The 15,152-nt window shown below is 40.4% G+C and overlaps 2 long non-coding RNA genes across 3 annotated transcripts in view; both read right to left on the minus strand.

The window, feature by feature from the left end:
- The window catches only part of LOC110408285, an 80,624-nt gene extending 72,912 nt beyond the window's left edge, over nucleotides 1–7,712 (minus strand). For both annotated transcript variants that reach the window (XR_002444281.1, XR_002444275.1), the window contains exon 1: nucleotides 7,631–7,712. This is a non-coding gene — a long non-coding RNA (uncharacterized LOC110408285). The remainder of the gene's footprint in view (nucleotides 1–7,630) is intronic.
- On the minus strand, nucleotides 12,392–14,356 carry LOC110400550. Its single transcript, XR_002439932.1, has 3 exons — nucleotides 14,276–14,356; nucleotides 13,987–14,062; nucleotides 12,392–12,473 (listed from the first exon to the last, which is right to left on the minus strand). It is a non-coding gene; the product is annotated as an uncharacterized LOC110400550 (long non-coding RNA).

Consider the following 15,152-nt stretch of genomic DNA (forward strand, 5'->3'; position numbering starts at 1 on the left):
AGCATCTGGTGTGACGCTGTTTTGGTTTTAGGAGAAAAACAGTATTGATAACACATCAATGTTTTAGTTGTTGCTAAGAAGTGCTGAACAGAGCTACGGATGTTTCGGCTTTCTCAGCTTCTCCTATTGCCCTGCCAGCAAGTGGGACTGAGAGGGAACAGAACCAGGACAGCTGACCTAAACTGGCCAAAGGGGTATTCCTTACCATATGACATCATGAGGAAGGAAAGTTTGGATAAGAGGGGAAGTTCACTAGGCTTCCTTCTGCTGCTCAGGGGCTAGCTGGACATCAGTCAGTGGATGGTGAGCAATTGTTTGTGCATCACTTGTTACATATATATATACATATAATTATCATAATTCTTATCCTTTTTTTCCACTTTCTTTTCTCTATCTTAACAAATAGTTTTTATTTCAATCCACGAGTTCTACTTTGTATTTTTTTTCAGTTCTCTCACCTGTTCCACTGGGAAAGGATGAGTGGGCAAACAGCTGTGTGGTGCTGAGCTACCCGTCAGGTTAAACTGCAAGAATGGCCTATTTTATGACCTTGGTGTATTTATGTATTAGTGATCATAGATACAGTCATTAAGCTGGTCTCAGTACCTGAAGCATAATTTTTCTTTACAGTGTTAATGGCAACTCAACTTCTTGTACCTACTGATATAAGAATATTTCTGGTATATGTTTTGCAAGCAAATCTATGAGAGTGCAGTACTTATCACAATTCAAAGTACAATCATTGTTTCAGTGAAAGCTTGCAGCCTCAGAGATTGGAACTGAAGGTCATTAAACTTTATTTGAAAAAGCAAAGTGAACTATAATTCCAGAAAAAAGTATAATAAAATTCTAAGTGTGTGATATATGAAACATTAAATGACAAATAACAATTTACTGTCCTAAGGAACAATCTAATGTTAGGAGACGTTCAGCGCTTCTTTTTTTCTAAATGTATCAAACATATAAATTACTTTTATGTCCAAAACAAATCAGTAAATCAATTTCTTTTCATGACCTATGCAAATGTTTAGCTAACTACTGAACATCCTGATATGCATTCTGTGCCTATGCACTATGGATTTTTACAGTAAGATTATTCCATGATGAGACAGAGAAATATGAAGATTTAGTGGTGTGTTTTAGAGTTCGAAGAACTATTATTTTCCCAGCCAAGAAAGAGATCATCACTGTTGCTCTTCTCTTCCTATCTTTGGTACGTTTCTTAGGACACTGAGAAAGGCTGATAAGACATCCAGCATGTAAGTTACTGAGTCCTGCTAAGTATATCCAGATCCATGGCCTCAACACAAAATGATACCACAGAACACAGTCTTTGCACCAACAAAGTTGTTCTCAACACTTTGACTTAATTTCTAACAAGTTGAAAAATCTCCGAGCACAGGATCCCTTCTATTTCATGTTATCTGTGACATGTAAGTCAATGGTGTTCACCTAGCCCCCATCAGGCATGCATGGAGAGACAAGGAAACCATCAAAGAGAGAAATAATTCTTTTTTCTTTTCTCCCTCAAGAAAGGTTGGTTCTGTTTTTCTGTAAAATACATTAGGCAAATTGACTTTTGCACCAGATCAAGCCAGTAATCCATGGAAGGAACAGTGCTCAAAGACATCAATAAAATCATTGTGTTGCAGCCTGTAGTTATTGTGCTATCTCTCTTTCTGGTACCAACCTCCTGGATTGAACTGGAACCTGTGTGAGCTCTCTCCATTATCCCCAGATGGCATCTGACCTAAGGACTGTGATGCCTGGTTCAATGGCAGATGAACTCCTAAAAAAAATTCTCATTTTCTGTATTCAGGAGTTGAGTGACCTGAAAATAAACAACAGGACCTTCCAGTTCTGCCAACAGATGTGACAGCATGAGATACGGGGAGGGTCATGAAAATGACTGTTGCACACTTTTATGAATCAAAGCATATCTGAGTGTGACCTCAGTGTTCCCAAAAGGCTCTGGTAGGAACAAGACTTTTATTTCAGTGACATTAGATCTATTTATTTTCCCTGCTTGTATGTTTGAGGAAACCATTATGGGCCATATCCAAAAAAAAACCCATCAGGTTCCCAAAAGAGTAAAGTGAAACCAAATTGCATAAGTCATTAAAAAATTGCCATTCAACAAGAGCACTTTAAATTTCTATACTCCTTCCCTGGGCATGGAGAGCTGTGCCTTAGCACATGCCCAGAACAGCACCATTTCTGGCATGACATAGGAGCTTAGCACCCAGCTTCTCAGGAACCTAGCTCAGATTCCAGAAAAAAAGGCGTCTTGTCTTCCTAAAAACCCTTAGAGAATTTATCCAGGAAGCATTTTCAGAGTAAATTTAACACACCCATGAGCTCCTACTGACCCCAAGCAACAAGTTAAACCTTATGCATGAATATCTCACTGATTTTAATAAGGTGTTTCATATACATATATGAAGTGAAGTATGAGAATAGATACATCAGGGATCAGATTTAGAGTTGTCAGTTCTATAAACTTGCCAGGTACCAGCCTCTGGCTTATGCTCACTGTTGAGTTACTCAGACACAGGAAATTTAGTGTAGCCTGGGTAAACTGGATTCACACTTGTCTACAAATTAATGGTGCCTGAGTAGCAGGTCCTGGGCAGTCAGTGTCAGACCCTTGCAGTATGCACCTTGCATTTACTATATTGACATATGGTGCCATCAGCATCCAGCAGAAACCAGTCTTACTGGACATGCATAAATCAGCTCACACATGTAGAGCAGGTCTCATGTGCTCTAGATATATTGGAGATATTTCACATACTCAGTTTATTTATACATGCAAAACAATTGTTATGTGAGGGCAATCGAGGTTGATAGCAACCCTGCCCAAGTAGAAGAGTCGACAGCAGAAAGCACAAGCAGTGAAAGACAACTTAGTTGCTTGTAGCCCTGCATGCTCTCACAGTACAGAGGTGAGTCAGTCAAGCAAACATCAATAGCTTAATCCAAAGGAAAAAAAATACCAGTTTAAATTCAACTGTATTAAAGGTCATCATATGCAAGTAAAAGAAGGCATTTTCTTGAAAGTCACATAACGTATTATTTTGTTATTATAAACATTCTAGTCATAGTCAAAGCCAAGGCCCTGTTCCCAGTGCATGGGCACGGACAGTAAGTGACAGTCTGTTCCCTGAAGTGCTTACAAGCTGAGCAGACAGGACAGAGGGCAGAAGAAAGGAAGAATTGTTATCCGCATTTTAGAGAGAGCGGCATTCTAGAGGGACAGCTAAAATGATTGGCTCAGGATCACACAGGATGTCCAGGGCAGAGCCCTAGAACTGGATCCAGATCCCAAGGTGCACTTTCCTGTCTGTTGCCGAGACAGATCATCTAATTTAGTGAGATTAAAAGTAAAAATAAAAATGAAGAAACAGCCACTTCCCAACAAGACTTATCCAGAATTTCAATCTAACATTTCCAATTGGCTTCTGAGTCCAGCAGCTAAAATTTCATTACATCTTTGAAAACATAACCGTAACTGTTTTGAATCATGCTATAATACACATACTGCCAAAAGCAATCCCTAACGCTGTAATATTTTGCTCCATTAGAGGTGCCATACTGCCAGCAAGCAGTGAGCTTACTGAATAAAACTGCAGCCATTGAACAGTCTCCTCTCTGTGTCTGTGTGTCTTTTGGCCTAAACAGAATAAATACACAGCATTAAGGGCCTGATCCTACTCCCACTTAAGTCAATGGCAAAATTCCCATTGACTCCAATGGAAGAAGAAGCCAGCCCTAACAAGACTGGTGATTTTTTTTCCTTAAATTCCTGGCAGATTAGTTCATGTGCAATTTACAACAAAGGTATTGCTTGAGAAGATGCGTATTCATGCATAATTTTAAAATAATGAAGATAGGATCAATGTCATGATTGTACTGACATTGTACAAAGACACTACCATAAATGCCATATTAAAAGGCGCAAACAGGTTTTCCCTAGGTGGTGTTAAAAGGAACAAGAAGGATTTCCACTATGGAAAGTGGATGGTAAAATATATTCTAACATTTCATGATATGTATAATAAATCTCCAAACAAAGGTTTAAGTTCTTTAAAATTTACCGCAGTTCATGCACAAGAAAAAACCAAACCATTGAAATAAAGCATGGAGGAATCATAGATAAAATGTTATCATTAAACATATACACGCGCACATATATACACACATACATATGAGATTTCTGTTGAGATTAGAGTACTCTGCCCTTGCATCCTTGCACAAAATTTGGATCTTACTACTGCTTTCACTTTACTACTTTCTCTAAGGCAAGTGTATCCAAGCAGACTTTAGAGATATGAAGTAGTCTTTAAAGATGTTTTGCTTAGGAAGCTACATTCAGAAATTACGTGTTTAGATATTACTTATTTTAGCTCCCAAGTCATGACATCTTCTTTTTCATCCTTTTTTTTTTTTTAAATTATCTTTATAAATCATCTTTTCTTCTATGAATCCTGGCACAGATCATAAGCCCAACATACTCTTTCTTTCCATTTGTTTTATAATGTTTACTTTGGACTGCCAGTGCACTTGGTGCCACACAGGAGATTGTGACTCCTTCTTTTGTTAGGAAACTTGCAGTGTTATATTGCTAAAAATATATCTCAATGTTATTTAAGACAGTTTTAGCAGAACACATGGCACTGTGTGGACTCTGAAGTCTCTTCTTCTCCCAGATAATCTCAGATAGTAGACTAAAAGCTATTAACAATATAATCTCCTTTGCAATTTAGTGACAAATATAGTTCTTTCGATAGTATAAAAGCATAGAATCGAATTTTGTAAACTTGATCGATAGGACTCAGAGCTGTTGTGTACAGGCTCTAGTACACTGCTTGATCCTAAAAACACAAAAAAGACATTTAGATCTAGACAGAGGTAAGGAACAATGAATGACCCTCCAGCAGTTAATCCATCAGTGTAATAAGAAGCAGAAAGCATAACACAACTCTGAGAAATAAAGACCAGTCAAGCATTGTATTTCATTAGAGAGAACTTGTGATAGACAGCACTCAGGTGCTAGGAATTGAGAACAGCATAAAATACTGGTTTGCTTCATAATTCAAAGCTGAAATTGGGCAACAGCAGGAGCTGGAGCCACCTGAGTCCGATAGCAAAATATTTGAGTTTGACTGGTTGCATCCTGCAAAGAACCAAAATACTTGCTTCCTCACAGGTGATAGCAGTGAACAGATAAGACCTTAGACCATGTTTTCTTGGCTATAGGCTGTTCCCACCATTTACCGAGAAAGCTCTGCATCCCTGCTTGTCATATTTTCTTACAGTAAAGTAATAATTCCAAGGCAGTGAGCAAAGGCAAGAAAGGGAAGATATGCCTGCAAGGCCACAGGTCTGCTGAACAGAGTGGAGCATCCACACTTCTCCCTGAGAATGAGATGCAGCTAGGAGAACTTAGTATGTCTGGAAAACCAAACTAAAGGCTAAGCCTATATAGATAAGGACAATGTTACAGGAAATAGGAAACAGATTAACACCACAGATGGTAATGTTTTTTTTTTTCTTTTAAGCTAACAGATAATGATGGCACAATTAAAATCTGAGTTAGAAGATTTATAATCATCAGAGGAATGAGACGCTAAATAAATTTTCATTGGTAGTCATTAGTACTAGGAAATAGAACGAAGGTATAGATCAATTCCCAATCAATAAATTCTAAATATAACTGATATTTGGAAGAAGCATGCGGAGAATTATTTTAATCATTGGAGCAAGAGATATAGTTCACTGTTATGAATAAATCAGATATTTAGTTGCTGCCATCAAAGAAAGGTTATTTTATTTGAGAGAATAACAAGTAAAGAACTAATTCTTTCAAGAGACGTGATTTTAGAAACCCTCTCAAGTTGCTGTTCTGATTGAATTAAACATCAGGCATGTGCTGCCTGAGGAATCTAAATGTTTAAAGAGAGAAACAACTTTTCTGTGACCCGTTGCAGAACACACTGGGTTGAGCAATTTCATTTACATATCAGTTTTGGATTGAAACTACTGATAGAATAAGATACTCACGCCTTCGCACTGTTACATGTTTATGTCTTTAGACATGTACCAAAAAGAAATTCATCAATTATGTGGGCCTGCGTTCTCACTGAGGACATAGCAAAATCCAGAATATGTCTGTTTTTATAATTGCAGTTAGCTAAGCAACATACTCTTGTAAAAATCCAATTTATTGTGATTTTACAATGCATTTATAAAAACATATGTCGAACGAGAATGCTGTCTTTGTGAACTCCTGTTGTGAAGCAGAATTCACAGCACAAGCTTTGCTCCTCCTATATCTGCAAAGAAGTCCACAGCCTTAAGAGTTCAGCCCCATCTAGAACAGCAGCATCTTCGTGTCAGAGTCCAAGACAAACACACACTTAATGAACCTTCAGTCTCCCCAGGCTCAGCTTTCAGTCCCTGTCTTCCAGGGCAGACTTCAGCTGAAGCAGCCAATTTGGCCTCTCCCCAGCAGAATCTTGGTTAGAAATCAACTCAGCCACCTGCATAAGGCTAAGTCTCCCCCAGGGAAGGCAGCAGTCCTAAGTTAATGTCAGTATCCTTATAGTTTCAGGCCTAATATTTCCTTTCACGCCAGACACTTGGTCATGTGCATCAAGCGTGCTATAATCTGATTGTAAACATATGAATGATTGCATATATGTGTACATCTGTGAGAGAAAGAATGAAACATTACTTCCTTCCTACCTAACACAGGGAGCATGTATTTCCCGTCCATCACTTTTAATTCAGAGAGGAACAAAAATAATTTCCCTGAACTTTGAGGGACTATAACGTTTCAGTAAGACCAAAAGCTCCACTTGAATATTCACATCTTAAACTTTTTATAAACTCACTCATGGTTTTACTCAAGAATAATTTCACAAAATAAAATTCAGGTGGAATATAGTCAGACTCAGGTAAATGACAGCTGTGATGAGAAGCTGGTCTGTTTTTATCCAGCTTCTTTTTCTACATTTTTCAACGCGAAACTCCTGTCTCCTCCACATGAGGGAGATTTCTAACTGGTCTCATTCTGTTCTCTGAAGTCCAGCCCTTTCCCTTTCTTAAATAAAAGCAGTCCCATTAATTTCAGACAGGATTTAGTGTACTGTATTGTGAGCTGTAGGACTGGCTCACTGCAGTCTCTGACAAACATACCGAGAGCTGTTCCCATGTTCAAACACAGCTCTGGGCACAATGCTGTTTCCCCACCCCAAACCCCTTCCCCAGAGCCTGTAGACCGTAACACAAAATGCCTGCATGCCTCAAAGCAAAATGCATGAGCAGTCCTGGAACGACACCATTCCCACTACAGAATGACCATATGCTAATAGTGAATAATGACCATTCCCTAATGTTCATTAGAGAAATATGACCACGCTCCTCCAGTTACAGCAGCCAGAGCCTTTCTCCTGTGGATTTTCTCTCTAGCCTGAGGTATCTCAAGATTTTAATGCTAGGATGCTATGAAGACATAAAACAGAACTGAAGACTCTTTCTATCCCACAACACCAGACCCAGAGTTCCTACTCCTGTTAGTCAAAGAATGGTTTCCTCATTTCCCTGCCATACCCTCATTTGAGCATACCTTCTGGGCTGTAATGATTTAGAAATCCTCGGTGTTGGCAGACAGGAGCTGAAATGCACTGCTTACAGCTTGTACAGTACTGGAACATCAAGTGCCCAGGAAAGTTTTGTAATAAGTACAGTGAAGCCTGAGTAGGTAGATAGGGTTCCTAAAGATTGTTCTGATACAGTTAGGCAATTTTCTTCTTCCTAACATATACAAGTAGCTTTTGTATTTGGACTGTGATTTGTAGCTGGAGTCCTCAGAAGCAGATAATTAATAATAACTCCTTGATTTCCACAAGAAAAATGGTCTAGGGAAAATTTGGGAGTGCCTGGAAGTAGGTTATTCTAAACGTATTACTTAGCTCTGATGTTGCAGGGGTTTTAACTTTCCAAAGAAAGACATCAGATGTCTATTAAAAGCTGAGCAAGTCTGTTTCTCAGCCAGGGTTAATAATGCACAAGCTGAGGCACAAGTAGGTCACAGGTGACATAGCCACCAGGGGCAAGACCAAAAATAGGACTCAGGAATGTCAAAGATGATATATGTGCCTTGTCCTTGAGACCATGGTGCTTCATGCTCGTATGTTCATATTCTTTTAACACAGGAAGACTGATAATATATAAAAGAAAAAAAAAGGTATACTTCAGTTTTCCTTTTATTATGATCTTCTCATAAACAACGCGAGTCCTTCTAAATGCTATGCTAAATGCATTAAAAGAATTGCCGTGGAGTAGTTTAACTTCATTGAGCTACTTCCTTATAAGATAAAACTTGGTTCTCTTCTAAGCATGAGTAGCAGAAATCAGATTTTTCCAGTCTTTTTCTTTTCTCCTGCTGTCCTCAAAGGGGTTAAAGAAGCCTAGTACAAAGGAGTTAAGCAATGCCTGAAACGGGATAATAAATGTGACACTCTCTGGCTATCAGTAGCAAATATTTGAGCTTATCAAATAACGGAGGAAGTAGTTTAGTTACAAATAAACCAATCTCTCATAAAACAAGTCTTCACACAAGGTAATTTCATTGAACTGGAGACAGCTAAAGGCCACTGGCGGGCAGAACTCCCACTCTGTGTGCACTCCGTAACAGTGCCGCATGATTAATGGGCAGCCAGGAGGGAGGCCGAGCCCGGGGACGCCGCCGAGGAACCGAGATGGGCTTCATATCAGCAGAGCGGCCATAAATAAGGCATCTCAGAGTTACTGCGAGGAAGTGACTCATCCTTCTGGAACACAGCAGGATTTGTGCTTTCTCTGGCTCGTCCCCCTCCCCCTCTCGCCCTTTTTCCTCCGCTGCGAGACCAGCATGTCCTAGAGACTATAGTAGATGTCACCGCTTGGCACTTGCTGTGTAAAGAGAGGACAAATATGTGGGTGTGATGTGGATCTGGAACGATAGCCTTAAAGCCACAGCGCCCGCTCTTTACGGAGCATCTGGGCTGAGGCAAGCCCAGCAAAGCACGTTTCGAAGGCCAGCTTCTTTCTGGAAGATATCTGGGTGCTGCTTTTTCTTTTTGCAACACCTACTCCCGCAGAGTGCAGATACAGTACTGTTTGTAAACAGGAGGAGACTTTCCTCCCAAAGGTTATGCAAAAAAAAGCTAGAAACTAAGAGACGGGGGAAGTGAAGCAGAACGGGTTGCAGCACGCTCTGGGCTGTGCGGGGTGTTATGGGGAGGTTAGCAGGGTGAGCAGCATGGGAGCACGGGGTGGTTAGCAGTGGGGTGAGCAGCATAGGAGCGCAGGGTGCTGCCAGGGGCCAGGCCATGAGCTCCCACCTCTCCCCAGCAGCTGCTGCTCCGGTGATGTGACCTCACATCTGCGTGAGCACTTATGGCAACACAAGACACTGGGGAAGGAGGGCAGGGTTATTCTTCTAGCGTTGGGGTACCTGTAGTGTCACTTCCAGCCTGCAATCCAATTTTGTCAGTATTAAGAGTATGTGACCTCACGGTAAACTCATTCATATCTTCATATACCTTCGTTTTCTGCCCCTTCTAAACAGTAAGATGTCCTGATGGGTGTAGGTAATGAATTTATTTTTCTTCTCTTTGTTTTTCAGGCCTGACATGGCTCTTATTTACCATGCTATTCATAATATAATAATTATGCACACCACAACTTTAATCTCTGCATGCTTCTGTCTAAGCTTGTGAAAAACATTTGCAGAAGATTATAGAGACTGATAGTCTTGCTTCAGAAAGCATTGAAAAGTTAAAAAGCATTGTATTAGGAAAACAGAAAATCAGACATGCTGTTTTTTGAGGCTGTATTCTCCAGTTTTTTTCAGATTTTTATATTTTATATCAATGACCCTCTTTCTATATTCATAAATGTGGGTATATATAGGTGTAGAAATATAAATGAAAATATGTAAGGAAAAAAGCAGATCCAAAACAGATTATGTGGCTGCTGTAGTTTCTGAAGCCGATGTTGCTGACATGACTGCTGTCTTTGGTGTAGCTATTAATTATAATACTGTGTGGAAAGTCCATTAGCACCCTGATGTTAAGGTGGGCTTATCTCTACTTTGTTAGCTAAATGACAAACACACAAATACTTCTGGAAGTAAGTGTAAGTGCATCATCTGGTCAGCTATTGTCTCCTCTACTTGTGCTGTCTTTACAGACCTTAGCACCTTTTAAAAGAGTTTTGAATCATACCAGTGATATGCTTCAGTGAACTCATTAGTGTAAGCTGTGACTTCCAGGGGCACAAGCAATGCACTTTCAATGTGCTGCTGTTAAAAGACATTCTGTTGGCACTGCTGTAGCTGCCAGGACCAGGGTGGTGTCTGAAGGCTCACACCTTTCTTCAGGTGGATTTTGCAGGGGCAGCTGCATCAGAGAGTATTCCCAGCTGCCTGTCTCACTCTGATGCCTGGGATTGCTGCTTTTGGCAGGAGCTGCCCAATGAGGGTCACAGCTCCTCTTCAGAAGCACCAGTTAACTTTAAGGAACCAGGCTAGGAACTGAAGCAGCAGAGGCTTAGCTGTCCTAATGGGACAGAGAAGTGTTCCTCCAGGAACACAGATGTCTGGATGAATGTGGTTTGTGGGAAGTGCCTTGGCTGCGGCAGCTATACCCCCATACAATTTTAAAGCAAAAAGAAACTCTGAAACTATGATTCTATGAGTCTATGGTCTTCAACACAGACAGACCAACAGCTTGTGTACTGAAATAGCCCATGGAGAGCAGTAGTCTTGATAGCCGTGTAGGTTTTAATTCATTGGAAGGTAGTAAAAAGAGAGAATGAAGAATTTGATATACACAAAGCAGATGTGATAACAACATGGGAAAAATAAAACAAAACCATGCCACCTGACACCCTAGTTGAGCCTAGATTGCTCTACACAGAGCACCTTGCTTACTTTCTTTGTTACAGTAAAAGATTTTCTCTGTGAATGGAAGGATGAACTACTCTATAGGCTTACTGGTGTTTTACCCTCTCCCAATTTCCACACCATGAGCTGGCTTTGCTCCTCGTTTAGACCTTCCCTGTTTGTCTAATCCTTCAGTAAACTCCTGAAATACTTCTTAAAAATTCAGTCACGTTTTGACCTGACACTTGTCAGTCCAGGCTGCATACTCACATGAACAAAGATTCCAAGTATAGAAAACATAGGAATGAGATATGTTATAACATGTCATGTGAACATTGCCATCTCTAGTGGGAAAGAAAGGGCTGGCCTGTGACATATACAGCCCTAACTTGCATCCCAGGGATTGAACCAGTATTACAATTCAAGTCAAAAGGTCTGGGAACTTTAAAAGAATAAGACCAAAGCAAAACTACCCATCCTCTAGCCAGCTGACTAGATGAAAACTGTGTGCTATACAGAGAAAGCGTTGAAAGAAAACACAGTATTTCTTTTCCTCATGAATATTGCCTGTGAAGCAGTGCCGCAGTGCAAGAGTTAAAGGAGCTCAGAAAGTCCTGGTGCACTTTAGCTAGGGGCGGAGACACCCTGTAGAATAGACGCCTGTGCTGCTTTGCTTGGGAAGCTTTTAGATTAGTGTGCTTCCAGCTGCATTTCCTTGAAACTGATTCAGTTTCAGCCCATATCAGAGTCCTTTCATGGAGCCATTCCTATTCAAAATAAAGTGCTTTAAGAAAAGCACTGTGATGGGGTTTAAAGTAATCCAAAAAGTATGGGGTGGCTTAGAATTTTTGTTACGGCTAAAAGGGCCAGATTCAGGACAGGAGGATAACAGAAATTATGCCTCTCTGTACATACTAAGCCTTTTTTGACCTAAGGCATTTACTCTGATGAACGGGAGGCTTTGCCATCTCTCACAGGGTTTACAGTAAGGGAGGTATTTCTCTTCTTCCCATCAAAATTTGCTTTGTTACAAGGTACCACTCAAAATTATGCTGAATTAATTCTCTCTCTGGAAATGCTCTCTCTCACAATAGCCACAGTCATTTCTTGATGTCTGAAATAAAGTTCCGAAAATATCATCCAGTTATTACCCCAGTACCAGCAGTTGTTTTCAGACATAACTGTCCCGTAAGTCATGACTACATTTTTTTTTTCCTAATACCAAACCAAAAACACAGATGTAGTTGTTAGAAATGTAAAGTGTTCATGAGCAGTGTTTATCCTGTAAATGACAGCCAGGCATATGTTCTTAGAAAATTATTTACTTAAATTACAAGATTGCCAAGGGGCCAAGCAAGAACAGTTAAGAAAAATGCCATTGTTCAGGGCACCGCACACAAAGAGTAGCAGAGGAGACATCTAGGCTGCAGAACTCAGGAGCATTTCCAAATCCCATCTCTGGGAGCAGGCAGTGGCTGCGTCCTCGCTGCCCAGTAGACTCTATCCTGGGCAGGTCCTCCAGGTGAAAGCTGGGACTGCTCTAGAAAACATCAGGCATAGGCTTTGCATGGGCCCTAAGAGTGCCACAAAGTGCACTTACTGGTAAGTACAGCCATAGCAAGAGATTTATTATCCAAAAGAGAGTTGTGATCTAAGTAAACAAGTTGGACAATGGGCTGGAGAGAAGAGATGGAATACATACTGAGCTGAGTGATGTTTTGCATAAGTCTTCTTAGTTTAAGGACATTTGTTTTTTCATTTGTTCATTTTTCTCTAAAAGGAAGCAACGCTTTCTAAAAACTACTGGGGTGGGGTTTTATTAGACGGTGTTTTACTAAACTGAAAGACAAAGGGTAGAAAGGAAACAGCACAAGAGGAAGAAGCCTGGAACAGAAGTGGGTTGTGATGAAAGCAAAGAGAGCACACAGGAAGAGACTACAGAAGGCTCCTGCACAACATGAACAGCATTGCAAAGTATGTCAAGACCATTAGGATGTTGTTAGAAGATCTGATAGCAGTTCAAGAGCTGTGAGAAGGTAAGATTGAGTGGACAGTTTTGATGTCAGACTCTGAACTTGTCCCAATACCTTTTAGAAATGTGGCAGCAATGCCTTAAAACTTGCACGTGTTGATTTTTTTTAACTTTATTTCATTGGAACCACTCAGTTGGAAAAGAAAACCATCAGATATTGAGGAAAACTGACAGATTGGTTAGAATTTGCGTGGCTAAAAGGGTCAAACTGCCACTGCTTCCTACTTCTAGAGTTTCACCTGTTCTTGTTCAAATCACATGCAGAAGGAACATGTAGGCCGAGTGACATTTTCTGTAAACTGAATGCACTTAAACACTTTTCCAATCACTATTCCAGAAAGTCAACCCATTCCTAAAAACTGTGAGAATAAGACAGGTGCTTGCCGCAGTATTGGATATACTCAAACAGAACAGCTTATGATACTAATTCCTAGCGAACAAAGAGCAGAAGGAGGGGCACTGTCATGGGTTTTCAAATTACAGAAGACAATCGAGGTCTTTCTTGTTTCACTTGGAAATTTGTGTTGGGTCATTATTGTTCACTTTGTGCAGTTGCTACAGCATGAAAACTACGCAACTGGATGTAAGACTGCTCGTCAGAACAGTAGTATTTTACATGCTCTTAGCATACACACAGATAGCTTGAATTAGGTCTGCTTTCCATTTTCCTCATTGTTGGATGCTGAACTCTGCATGAGGTTGTTTGTTGGGCTTCCTCCCGTACAGTACGACTACGAGCTTTAAAAGAAATTGTGATTTCCATGGATACAGCTCTTCCTTACTTTGTGTCATGTTGTCTCTCTTAACCACTCCAGCTGTGAATGAACTCATGCACAAGGCATCAACAGTTTTAGCTTTTAGATACACTCAGCAAATGATATTAACATTAATCTCGAGTCTACAGCTTTCAATTTAACTCTACATAGAAATCAGTTTAGAACTACATGCTTTGTGTGCCTTAAGCCAATTTTTCCTTTTCTTTTCAGGCTGAACACATGGAAAAGTTATGTGAATGCTTCACCTGGCAGCCAGCTTGAAGCTCCAGCGCAAGGATCCACTGTGACTTCATTCGGACTTCAAAGGAAAATGCCACAGTTCTGTTGAACAAATGCTAGGGATTAGTGAGACGCAGCAGTGAAGAGGTTAAATATATATATATATGTGTGCCAAGTTTCTATTTTTTACCTAAACTTGAAAGCAAGAAGAAATGTAAGAAGGAGGAAGAAGAAAAGGGATGGATGTGAGAGGTGAAAGGAAAAGTCACTTGCTCTGTATCCAGGGCAAATGTTTAGAAATCATTTCTTACAGACCTCAAATGGTTTGGAATATCCTTAGAAATATACTCTTTCCCCAAGACAGACATTTTCTGGGCAGGGGGAGTGAAGGAGGGAGGGAAGGAGAAGGGAGAATAGGGGTATTTGCTGTACTGTGGTACTTCTGGAATCCTCTTATCTGCAGCAAGACTGGAAACACCTGGACAACACTTGTCTTCTTCCCCCACCCACCTGTGCAAATTGCTAAGCACATTGCTTTTCAAAGCACTATGCCAGATGCCAGTCACATCACAGAGATCCATTGTGACTTCTCTGAATATCAAAGAAAAACCGTTGCACATCTTTGCACAAATACTGAGGGGGCAGTTGCGAAGGGGTTAAGAGATCAAGTTCTGCTATAAAGATAACAGAGACTGGAGAACACGCAGCAGATGTTGTATGTGGAGGCACTTAAGTTTACAGTCCCACCTGTGTCCATTTAATATCTTTAAAAGCAATCTCCTGTTCATTTGTGAGGGAGAATAGAAAATCGATGTTCCAATCTCAACATCTGCTCACAACATCCGCATCCCACATGAGGAAAGGGAGGAGGTGATGGGATGAGCAGACAAGACAGGAGGGCTGAAGCTGAGATTTAAGAACATAAATATACGGAGATTTATGTAAGTACACATCCCCATGTGGAAAGTGAGCCATGCTTTTGTATGCAAGGCAACTCATGCTTTGTGCTGGGGAACAGCAGCCCAACCTTAATGCTAGTGTTTAAAATGTCTTAAGAGCAGCATGAACATTAAATAGTCGTTACAGATATGAAAGGAGATACATCCTCCTTTTTGTTTCTTTCCTCCCTCCTCTCATTTCAATTTCTCTTCTGAGCAAACAGTGTAGAGGAAAGCACTCAAAATAATTATAT

This window comes from Numida meleagris, chromosome 1, assembly GCF_002078875.1.
Source record: "Numida meleagris isolate 19003 breed g44 Domestic line chromosome 1, NumMel1.0, whole genome shotgun sequence".
Taxonomy (NCBI): domain Eukaryota; kingdom Metazoa; phylum Chordata; class Aves; order Galliformes; family Numididae; genus Numida; species Numida meleagris.